This window comes from Daucus carota, chromosome 7 (assembly GCF_001625215.2).
Source record: "Daucus carota subsp. sativus chromosome 7, DH1 v3.0, whole genome shotgun sequence".
Taxonomy (NCBI): Eukaryota; Viridiplantae; Streptophyta; class Magnoliopsida; order Apiales; family Apiaceae; genus Daucus; species Daucus carota.
Window position 1 is genome coordinate 21,338,916 of NC_030387.2, and position 11,559 is coordinate 21,350,474.

The 11,559-nt window shown below is 33.2% G+C and overlaps 1 non-coding gene across 1 annotated transcript; it reads left to right on the forward strand.

The window, feature by feature from the left end:
- Nucleotides 1-1,357: 1,357 nt before the first annotated feature.
- TRNAD-GUC (transfer RNA aspartic acid (anticodon GUC)) lies at nt 1,358-1,429 on the forward strand. The gene has a single exon. It is a non-coding gene; the product is annotated as a tRNA-Asp (tRNA).
- The last annotated feature ends 10,130 nt before the right edge of the window (nt 1,430-11,559 follow it).

Genomic DNA, 11,559 nt, shown 5'->3' on the forward strand with positions numbered 1-11,559 from the left:
GGATGGATTAGATTTAGCCACCCTACCCCTAAACCCTACATTTCTAGCTATAAATACCCCCACCCCCTTTACTTGTAATCATCTTCTTTTTAACCTAGGAGTTCATATTTTTAGTAGCCTCTCTTTTATGTAGTAGATCTAGTAGTAGCACTCTAAATTTCTAAACACTTTTATTATATCAATACAAGTATTCATTTTTGTTCTTAAATCTTGCTCTTTACTTTTACTTCTAGGCTATGAAATCTTTCTCTAACCACATGAGACTCAAAATTACTTGTGGATTGAAAGGAGCCTAATTATATGTTTTAAGCTTGCATTTTTTAGTATTTAGATTGAGCCCCTTTTAATTCTCAATATTATTAGTGGGTTCAATGGTTTAGTATTCTAGATTTTGATTTTAGCTTGTAGTTTGATGGGGTTTTGTTAGAGACTTGGTAGATAAGCTAGTTTTGAAGTTTTGTTTGATTTGGAGTTAGTTTGGTAGGATTTGGTATGGTTTTTGTTCTTGGTTTTGGTATTTTTGGGGTCTTTTTAGTGTGAATTTTAGTTTATGATTTTGAGTTGAGGTTAGTGGGTTTATGTTGGAAATATGATGTTTAGGCTAGATTTAAAATTTGGTGTAGTTTAGAGTTCATTTGGTTTGATTTGAGTCTTGTTTTGGTCAAAAATGGGTAATTTATGGGGCTATTTAGTGTAAAATTTATTGTTGAATTTGGTTTAGAGGTTAGTGGGCTTTTATTTGTTATATTTGGAATGGCTAGATTTACCGGTCAAATTAATTTTCCGGTGAGATGTAAGCTATTCCGGGCACCTCCATCAATTCCGGCAAAATCCTTTTAGTTTCCTGTTGGCTACGCGTGTTTTGTATTTCGTTAGTATACAGAATGTATGCACTTCTGTTTCTTCTATTTTCGTAACTTCGCCGCGCCTGACCTGCTGTTTTTTTTTATTATTAATTAATTAAGTAAATTTGAAAGTAATTGTTTTGTTTGCGGCCACTGATTATGAGTAACAGTAATCTAATCAGATAGTTTTGTATGTGCACTGCTCATAGTTTCTTCGTTCCGCGTGCGCGCTGATTTTCGTTTTGTTTTTAATTTGTTTATCCTTAATCATTGGTTGAGTAATTAATTAGTTATTTGTTAATTTTAGATTAATAGTTACATATTAATTTCTTATTTTAATTATCAATTTAGATTAATCCAAACTCTCCTCAAAATTAATTGGTCTAATTCGATTAAGTTAAAAATTAAGTTTTGGCGAAAATAAATTTTAATCTCTGTGGACGAATCTTAAATATTAAAACGGTGATCGTGCGCTTGCGATTAATTTCAAAATCATTTTTTGAGCACATCAAGTCGTTGTAGTATAGTGGTAAGTATTCCCGCCTGTCACGCGGGTGACCCGGGTTCGTTCCCCGGCAGCGGCGCCAAAAACTTGATGTGCTCAAAAAATGATTTTGAAATTAATCGCAAGCACACGATCACCGTTTTAATATTTAAGATTCGTCCACAGAGATTAAAATTTATTTTCGCCAAAACTTAATTTTTAACTTAATCGAATTAGACCAATTAATTTTGAGGAGAGTTTGGATTAATCTAAATTGATAATTAAAATAAGAAATTAATATGTAACTATTAATCTAAAATTAACAAATAACTAATTAATTACTCAACCAATGATTAAGGATAAACAAATTAAAAACAAAACGAAAATCAGCTGCTCGCGGAACGAAGAAACTATGAGCAGTGCACATACAAAACTATCTGATTAGATTACTGTTACTCATAATCAGTGGCCGCAAACAAAACAATTACTTTCAAATTTACTTAATTAATTAATAATAAAAAAAAACAGCAGGTCAGGCGCGGCGAAGTTAAGAAAATAGAAGAAACAGAAGTGCATACATTCTGTATACTAACGAAATACAAAACACGCGTAGCCAACAGGAAACTAAAAGGATTTTGCCGGAATTGATGGAGGTGCCCGGAATAGCTTACATCTCACCGGAAAATTAATTTGACCGGAAAATCTAGCCATTCCAAATATAACAAATAAAAGCCCACTAACCTCTAAACCAAATTCAACAATAAATTTTACACTAAATAGCCCCATAAATTACCCATTTTTGACCAAAACAAGACTCAAATCAAACCAAATGAACTCTAAACTACACCAAATTTTAAATCTAGCCTAAACATCATATTTCCAACATAAACCCACTAACCTCAACTCAAAATCATAAACTAAAATTCACACTAAAAAGACCCCAAAAATACCAAAACCAAGAACAAAAACCATACCAAATCCTACCAAACTAACTCCAAATCAAACAAAACTTCAAAACTAGCTTATCTACCAAGTCTCTAACAAAACCCCATCAAACTACAAGCTAAAATCAAAATCTAGAATACTAAACCATTGAACCCACTAATAATATTGAGAATTAAAAGGGGCTCAATCTAAATACTAAAAAATGCAAGCTTAAAACATATAATTAGGCTCCTTTCAATCCACAAGTAATTTTGAGTCTCATGTGGTTAGAGAAAGATTTCATAGCCTAGAAGTAAAAGTAAAGAGCAAGATTTAAGAACAAAAATGAATACTTGTATTGATATAATAAAAGTGTTTACAAATTTAGAGTGCTACTACTAGATCTACTACATAAAAGAGAGGCTACTAAAAATATGAACTCCTAGGTTAAAAAGAAGATGATTACAAGTAAAGGGGGTGGGGGTATTTATAGCTAGAAATGTAGGGTTTAGGGGTAGGGTGGCTAAATCTAATCCATCCATGTGTGATGTGTGTTGGGTAAATCATAGCCATCCATGTGCCCCCTTGCTTGCCAACTCTCTTTGATTTTCTTCTTTTCTTTTCTTTTCTCCCTTTTTCTTGCATTTTCTCTTCTTTCTTTATTTATCTACAATTTCCTGAAATAAAATAAATAAGCGATTAATACTACGAAAATAAACAAAAAAATAGGCACTTAAATATGCAAAAATATGGACTAATCACTCAAACAAGTCAAGAATGAAAATAAAAGTTGATTCTAATTTTAAAACAACCGAAAATGAAGCTACAAGTTGTTCTCAACTTCAAACGAGTCTGTAATGAAGCTACAAGTTGTTTCCAACTTCAATCTAGCCAATAATGAAGCAACAACTTGTTTCCGGGCTCAAACGAGTCAAGAATGAAACTACGAGTTGATTCTAATTTTAAACAACCGAAAATGAAGCTACAAGTTGTTTTCAACTTCAAACGAGTCTGGAATGAAGCTACAAGTTGTTTCCAACTTCAATCTAGCCAATAATGAAGCAACAACTTGTTTCCGGGCTCAAACGAGTCAAGAATGAAACTATAAGTGATTCTAATTTTAAACAACCGAAAATGAAGCTACAACTTGTTTTCAACTTCAAACGAGTCTAAAATGAAGCTAAAAGTTGTTTCCAACTTCAATCTAGCCAATAATGAAGCAACATGTTGTTTCCGTGCACAAACGAGTCAAGAATTAAACTACAAGTTCATTCGACTTTTAAACAACCGAAAATGAAGCTACAAGTTGTTTTCAACTTCAAATGGGTCTGGAATGAAGCTAAAAGTTGTTTCCAAATTCAATCTAGCCAATAATGAAGCAACAAGTTGTTTCTGTGCTCAAACGAGTCAAGAATTAAACTACAAGTTCATTCTAATTTTAAACAACCGAAAATGAAGCTACAAGTTGTTTTTAACTTCAAACGAGTCTGGAATGAATCTACAAGTTGTTACAACTTCAATATAGCCAATAATGAAGCAACAACTTGTTTCCGGGCTCAAATGAGTCAAGAATGAAACTTCAAGTTGATTCTAATTTTAAACAACCGAAAATGAAGCTACAAATTGTTTTCAACTTCAAACAAGTCTGGAATGAAGCTACAAGATGTTTCCAACTTCAATCTAGCCAATAATGAAGGAACAAGTTGGTTACAGGCTTAAACGAGTCAAGAATGAAACTACAAGTTGATTCTAATTTTAAACAACTGAAAATGAAGTTACAAGTTGTTTCCAACTTCAATCTAGCCAATAATGAAGCAACAAGTTGTTTACAGGCTCAAACGAGTCAAGAATGAAACTACAAGTTGATTCTAATTTTAAACAACCGAAAATGAAGCTACAAGTTGTTTTCAACTTCAAACGAGTCTGGAATGAAGCTAAAAGTTGTTTCCAACTTCAATCTAGCCAATAATGAAGCAACAAGTTGTTTCCGTGCTCAAACAAGTCATGAATTAAACTACAAGTTAATTCTAATTTTAAACAAATGAAAATGAAGCTACAAGTTGTTTTCAACTTCAAACGAGTCTGGAATGAACCTACAAGTTGTTTCCAACTTCAATCTAGCCAATAATGAAGCAACAACTAGTTTCTGGGCTCAAATTAGTCAAGAATGAAACTTCAAGTTGATTCTAATTTCAGAAAACTGAAAATGAAGCTACAAGTTGTTTTCAACTTCAAACGAGTCTGGAATGAAGCTACAAGTTGTTTCCAACTTAAATCTAGCCAATAAGAAGCAACAAGTTGTTTACACGCTGAAACAAGTCAAGAATGAAACTGCAAGTTGATTCTAATTTTAAAAAACCGAAAATGAAGCTACAAGTTGTCTTCAATTTCAAACGAGTCTGGAATGAAGCTACAAGTTGTTTCCAACTTAAATCTAGCCAATAGTGAAGCAACAACTTGTTGCCAGGCTCAAACGAGTCAAGAATGAAACTACAAGTTGATTCTAATTTTAAACAACTGAAAATGAAGCTACAAGTTGTTTTCAACTTCAAACGAGTCTAGAATGAAGCTACAAGTTGTTTCCAACTTCAATCTAGCCAATAATGAAGCAACAACTTGTTTCCGGGCTCAAACGAGTCAAGAATGAAACTAAAAGTTGATTCTAATTTTAAAACAACCGAAAATGAAGCTACAAGTTGTTCTCAACTTCAAACGAGTCTGTAATGAAGCTACAAGTTGTTTCCAACTTCAATCTAGCCAATAATGAAGCAACAACTTGTTTCCGGGCTCAAACGACTCAAGAATGAAACTACAAGTTGATTCTAATTTTAAACAACCGAAAATGAAGCTACAAGTTGTTTTCAACTTCAAAGGAGTCTGGAATGAATCTACAAGTTGTTTCCAACTTCAATCCAGCCAATAATGAAGCTACAAGTTGTTTACTAGCTCAAACGAGTCAAGAATGAAACTATAAGTTGATTCTAATTTTAAACAACCGAAAATGATGCTACAAGTTGTTTTCAACTTCAAACGAGTCTGGAATGAAGCTAAAAGTTGTTTCCAACTTCAATCTAGCCAATAATGAAGCAACAAGTTGTTTCCGTGCTCAAACGAGCCAAGAATTAAACTACAAGTTCATTCTAATTTTAAACAACCGAAAATGAAGCTACAAGTTGTTTTTAACTTTAAACGAGTCTGGAATGAATCTACAAGCTGTTTACAACTTCAATCTAGCCAATAATGAAGCAACAACTTGTTTCCGGGCTCAAATGAGTCAAGAATTAAACTACAAGTTCATTCGACTTTTAAACAACCGAAAATGAAGCTACAAGTTGTTTTCAACTTCAAACGGGTCTGTAATGAAGCTAAAAGTTGTTTCCAAATTCAATCTAGCCAATAATGAAGCAACAAGTTGTTTCTGTGCTCAAACGAGTCAAGAATTAAACTACAAGTTCATTCTAATTTTAAACAACCGAAAATGAAGCTACAAGTTGTTTTTAACTTCAAACGAGTCTGGAATGAATCTACAAGTTGTTTACAACTTCAATATAGCCAATAATGAAGCAACAACTTGTTTCTGGGCTCAAATGAGTCAAGAATGAAACTTCAAGTTGATTCTAATTTTAAACAACCGAAAATGAAGCTACAAATTGTTTTCAACTTCAAACAAGTCTGGAATGAAGCTACAAGATGTTTCCAACTTCAATCTAGCCAATAATGAAGGAACAAGTTGGTTACAGGCTTAAACGAGTCAAGAATGAAACTACAAGTTGATTCTAATTTTAAACAACTGAAAATGAAGTTACAAGTTGTTTCCAACTTCAATCTAGCCAATAATGAAGCAACAAGTTGTTTACAAGCTCAAACGAGTCAAGAATGAAACTACAAGTTGATTCTAATTTTAAACAACCGAAAATGAAGCTACAAGTTGTTTTCAACTTCAAACGAGTCTGGAATGAAGCTAAAAGTTGTTTCCAACTTCAATCTAGCCAATAATGAAGCAACAAGTTGTTTCCGTGCTCAAACAAGTCATGAATTAAACTACAAGTTAATTCTAATTTTAAACAAATGAAAATGAAGCTACAATTTGTGTTCAACTTCAAACGATTCTGGAATGAACCTACAAGTTGTTTCCAACTTCAATCTAGCCAATAATGAAGCAACAACTAGTTTCTGGGCTCAAATGAGTCAAGAATGAAACTTCAAGTTGATTCTAATTTCAGAAAACTGAAAATGAAGCTACAAGTTGTTTTCAACTTCAAACGAGTCTGGAATGAAGCTACAAGTTGTTTCCAACTTAAATCTAGCCAATAAGAAGCAACAAGTTGTTTACACGCTGAAACAAGTCAAGAACGAAACTGCAAGTTGATTCTAATTTTAAAAAACCAAAAATGAAGCTACAAGTTGTCTTCAATTTCAAACGAGTCTGGAATGAAGCTACAAGTTGTTTCCAACTTAAATCTAGCCAATAGTGAAGCAACAACTTGTTGCCAGGCTCAAACGAGTCAAGAATGAAACTACAAGTTGATTCTAATTTTAAACAACTGAAAATGAAGCTACAAGTTGTTTTCAACTTCAAACGAGTCTAGAATGAAGCTACAAGTTGTTTCCAACTTCAATCTAGCCAATAATGAAGCAACAACTTGTTTCCGGGCTCAAACGAGTCAAGAATGAAACTAAAAGTTGATTCTAATTTTAAAACAACCGAAAATGAAGCTACAAGTTGTTCTCAACTTCAAACGAGTCTGTAATGAAGCTACAAGTTGTTTCCAACTTCAATCTAGCCAATAATGAAGCAACAACTTGTTTCCGGGCTCAAACGACTCAAGAATGAAACTACAAGTTGATTCTAATTTTAAACAGCCGAAAATGAAGCTACAAGTTGTTTTCAACTTCAAAGGAGTCTGGAATGAATCTACAAGTTGTTTCCAACTTCAATCCAGCCAATAATGAAGCTACAAGTTGTTTACTAGCTCAAACGAGTCAAGAATGAAACTATAAGTTGATTCTAATTTTAAACAACCGAAAATGATGCTACAAGTTGTTTTCAACTTCAAACGAGTCTGGAATGAAGCTAAAAGTTGTTTCCAACTTCAATCTAGCCAATAATGAAGCAACAAGTTGTTTCTGTGCTCAAACGAGCCAAGAATTAAACTACAAGTTCATTCTAATTTTAAACAACCGAAAATGAAGCTACAAGTTGTTTTTAACTTTAAACGAGTCTGGAATGAATCTACAAGCTGTTTACAACTTCAATCTAGCCAATAATGAAGCAACAACTTGTTTCCGGGCTCAAATGAGTCAAGAATTAAACTACAAGTTCATTCGACTTTTAAACAACCGAAAATGAAGCTACAAGTTGTTTTCAACTTCAAACGGGTCTGTAATGAAGCTAAAAGTTGTTTCCAAATTCAATCTAGCCAATAATGAAGCAACAAGTTGCTTCTGTGCTCAAACGAGTCAAGAATTAAACTACAAGTTCATTCTAATTTTAAACAACCGAAAATGAAGCTACAAGTTGTTTTTAACTTCAAACGAGTCTGGAATGAATCTACAAGTTGTTTACAACTTCAATATAGCCAATAATGAAGCAACAACTTGTTTCCGGGCTCAAATGAGTCAAGAATGAAACTTCAAGTTGATTCTAATTTTAAACAACCGAAAATGAAGCTACAAATTGTTTTCAACTTCAAACAAGTCTGGAATGAAGCTACAAGATGTTTCCAACTTCAATCTAGCCAATAATGAAGGAACAAGTTGGTTACAGGCTTAAACGAGTCAAGAATGAAACTACAAGTTGATTCTAATTTTAAACAACTGAAAATGAAGTTACAAGTTGTTTCCAACTTCAATCTAGCCAATAATGAAGCAACAAGTTGTTTACAAGCTCAAACGAGTCAAGAATGAAACTACAAGTTGATTCTAATTTTAAACAACCGAAAATGAAGCTACAAGTTGTTTTCAACTTCAAACGAGTCTGGAATGAAGCTAAAAGTTGTTTCCAACTTCAATCTAGCCAATAATGAAGCAACAAGTTGTTTCCGTGCTCAAACAAGTCATGAATTAAACTACAAGTTAATTCTAATTTTAAACAAATGAAAATGAAGCTACAAGTTGTTTTCAACTTCAAACGAGTCTGGAATGAACCTACAAGTTGTTTCCAACTTCAATCTAGCCAATAATGAAGCAACAACTAGTTTCTGGGCTCAAATGAGTCAAGAATGAAACTTCAAGTTGATTCTAATTTCAGAAAACTGAAAATGAAGCTACAAGTTGTTTTCAACTTCAAACGAGTCTGGAATGAAGCTACAAGTTGTTTCCAACTTAAATCTAGCCAATAAGAAGCAACAAGTTGTTTACACGCTGAAACAAGTCAAGAACGAAACTGCAAGTTGATTCTAATTTTAAAAAACCGGAAATGAAGCTACAAGTTGTCTTCAATTTCAAACGAGTCTGGAATGAAGCTACAAGTTGTTTCCAACTTAAATCTAGCCAATAGTGAAGCAACAACTTGTTGCCAGGCTCAAACGAGTCAAGAATGAAACTACAAGTTGATTCTAATTTTAAACAACTGAAAATGAAGCTACAAGTTGTTTTCAACTTCAAACGAGTCTAGAATGAAGCTACAAGTTGTTTCCAACTTCAATCTAGCCAATAATGAAGCAACAACCTGTTTCCGGGCTCAAACGAGTCAAGAATGAAACTAAAAGTTGATTCTAATTTTAAAACAACCGAAAATGAAGCTACAAGTTGTTCTCAACTTCAAACGAGTCTGTAATGAAGCTACAAGTTGTTTCCAACTTCAATCTAGCCAATAATGAAGCAACAACTTGTTTCCGGGCTCAAACGACTCAAGAATGAAACTACAAGTTGATTCTAATTTTAAACAACCGAAAATGAAGCTACAAGTTGTTTTCAACTTCAAAGGAGTCTGGAATGAATCTACAAGTTGTTTCCAACTTCAATCCAGCCAATAATGAAGCTACAAGTTGTTTACTAGCTCAAACGAGTCAAGAATGAAACTATAAGTTGATTCTAATTTTAAACAACCGAAAATGATGCTACAAGTTGTTTTCAACTTCAAACGAGTCTGGAATGAAGCTAAAAGTTGTTTCCAACTTCAATCTAGCCAATAATGAAGCAACAAGTTGTTTCTGTGCTCAAACGAGCCAAGAATTAAACTACAAGTTCATTCTAATTTTAAACAACCGAAAATGAAGCTACAAGTTGTTTTTAACTTTAAACGAGTCTGGAATGAATCTACAAGCTGTTTACAACTTCAATCTAGCCAATAATGAAGCAACAACTTGTTTCCGGGCTCAAATGAGTCAAGAATTAAACTACAAGTTCATTCGACTTTTAAACAACCGAAAATGAAGCTACAAGTTGTTTTCAACTTCAAACGGGTCTGTAATGAAGCTAAAAGTTGTTTCCAAATTCAATCTAGCCAATAATGAAGCAACAAGTTGTTTCTGTGCTCAAACGAGTCAAGAATTAAACTACAAGTTCATTCTAATTTTAAACAACCGAAAATGAAGCTACAAGTTGTTTTTAACTTCAAACGAGTCTGGAATGAATCTACAAGTTGTTTACAACTTCAATATAGCCAATAATGAAGCAACAACTTGTTTCCGGGCTCAAATGAGTCAACAATGAAACTTCAAGTTGATTCTAATTTTAAACAACCGAAAATGAAGCTACAAATTGTTTTCAACTTCAAACAAGTCTGGAATGAAGCTACAAGATGTTTCCAACTTCAATCTAGCCAATAATGAAGGAACAAGTTGGTTACAGGCTTAAACGAGTCAAGAATGAAACTACAAGTTGATTCTAATTTTAAACAACTGAAAATGAAGTTACAAGTTGTTTCCAACTTCAATCTAGCCAATAATGAAGCAACAAGTTGTTTAAAAGCTCAAACGAGTCAAGAATGAAACTACAAGTTGATTCTAATTTTAAACAACCGAAAATGAAGCTACAAGTTGTTTTCAACTTCAAACGAGTCTGGAATGAAGCTAAAAGTTGTTTCCAACTTCAATCTAGCCAATAATGAAGCAACAAGTTGTTTCCGTGCTCAAACAAGTCATGAATTAAACTACAAGTTAATTCTAATTTTAAATAAATGAAAATGAAGCTACAAGTTGTTTTCAACTTCAAACGAGTCTGGAATGAACCTACAAGTTGTTTCCAACTTCAATCTAGCCAATAATGAAGCAACAACTAGTTTCTGGGCTCAAATGAGTCAAGAATGAAACTTCAAGTTGATTCTAATTTCAGAAAACTAAAAATGAAGCTACAAGTTGTTTTCAACTTCAAACGAGTCTGGAATGAAGCTACAAGTTGTTTCCAACTTAAATCTAGCCAATAAGAAGCAACAAGTTGTTTACACGCTGAAACAAGTCAAGAACGAAACTGCAAGTTGATTCTAATTTTAAAAAACCGAAAATGAAGCTACAAGTTGTCTTCAATTTCAAACGAGTCTGGAATGAAGCTACAAGTTGTTTCCAACTTAAATCTAGCCAATAGTGAAGCAACAACTTGTTGCCAGGCTCAAACGAGTCAAGAATGAAACTACAAGTTGATTCTAATTTTAAACAACTGAAAATGAAGCTACAAGTTGTTTTCAACTTCAAACGAGTCTGGAATGAAGCTACAAGTTGTTTCCAACTTCAATCTAGCCAATAATGAAGCAACAACTTGTTTCCGGGCTCAAACGAGTCAAGAATGAAACTAAAAGTTGATTCTAATTTTAAAACAACCGAAAATGAAGCTACAAGTTGTTCTCAACTTCAAACGAGTCTGTAATGAAGCTACAAGTTGTTTCCAACTTCAATCTAGCCAATAATGAAGCAACAACTTGTTTCCGGGCTCAAACGACTCAAGAATGAAACTACAAGTTGATTCTAATTTTAAACAACCGAAAATGAAGCTACAAATTGTTTTCAACTTCAAACAAGTCTGGAATGAAGCTACAAGATGTTTCCAACTTCAATCTAGCCAATAATGAAGGAACAAGTTGGTTACAGGCTTAAACGAGTCAAGAATGAAACTACAAGTTGATTCTAATTTTAAACAACTGAAAATGAAGTTACAAGTTGTTTCCAACTTCAATCTAGCCAATAATGAAGCAACAAGTTGTTTACAGGCTCAAACGAGTCAAGAATGAAACTACAAGTTGATTCTAATTTTAAACAACCGAAAATGAAGCTACAAGTTGTTTTCAACTTCAAACGAGTCTGGAATGAAGCTAAAAGTTGTTTCCAACTTCAATCTAGCCAATAATGAAGCAACAAGTTGTTTCCGTGC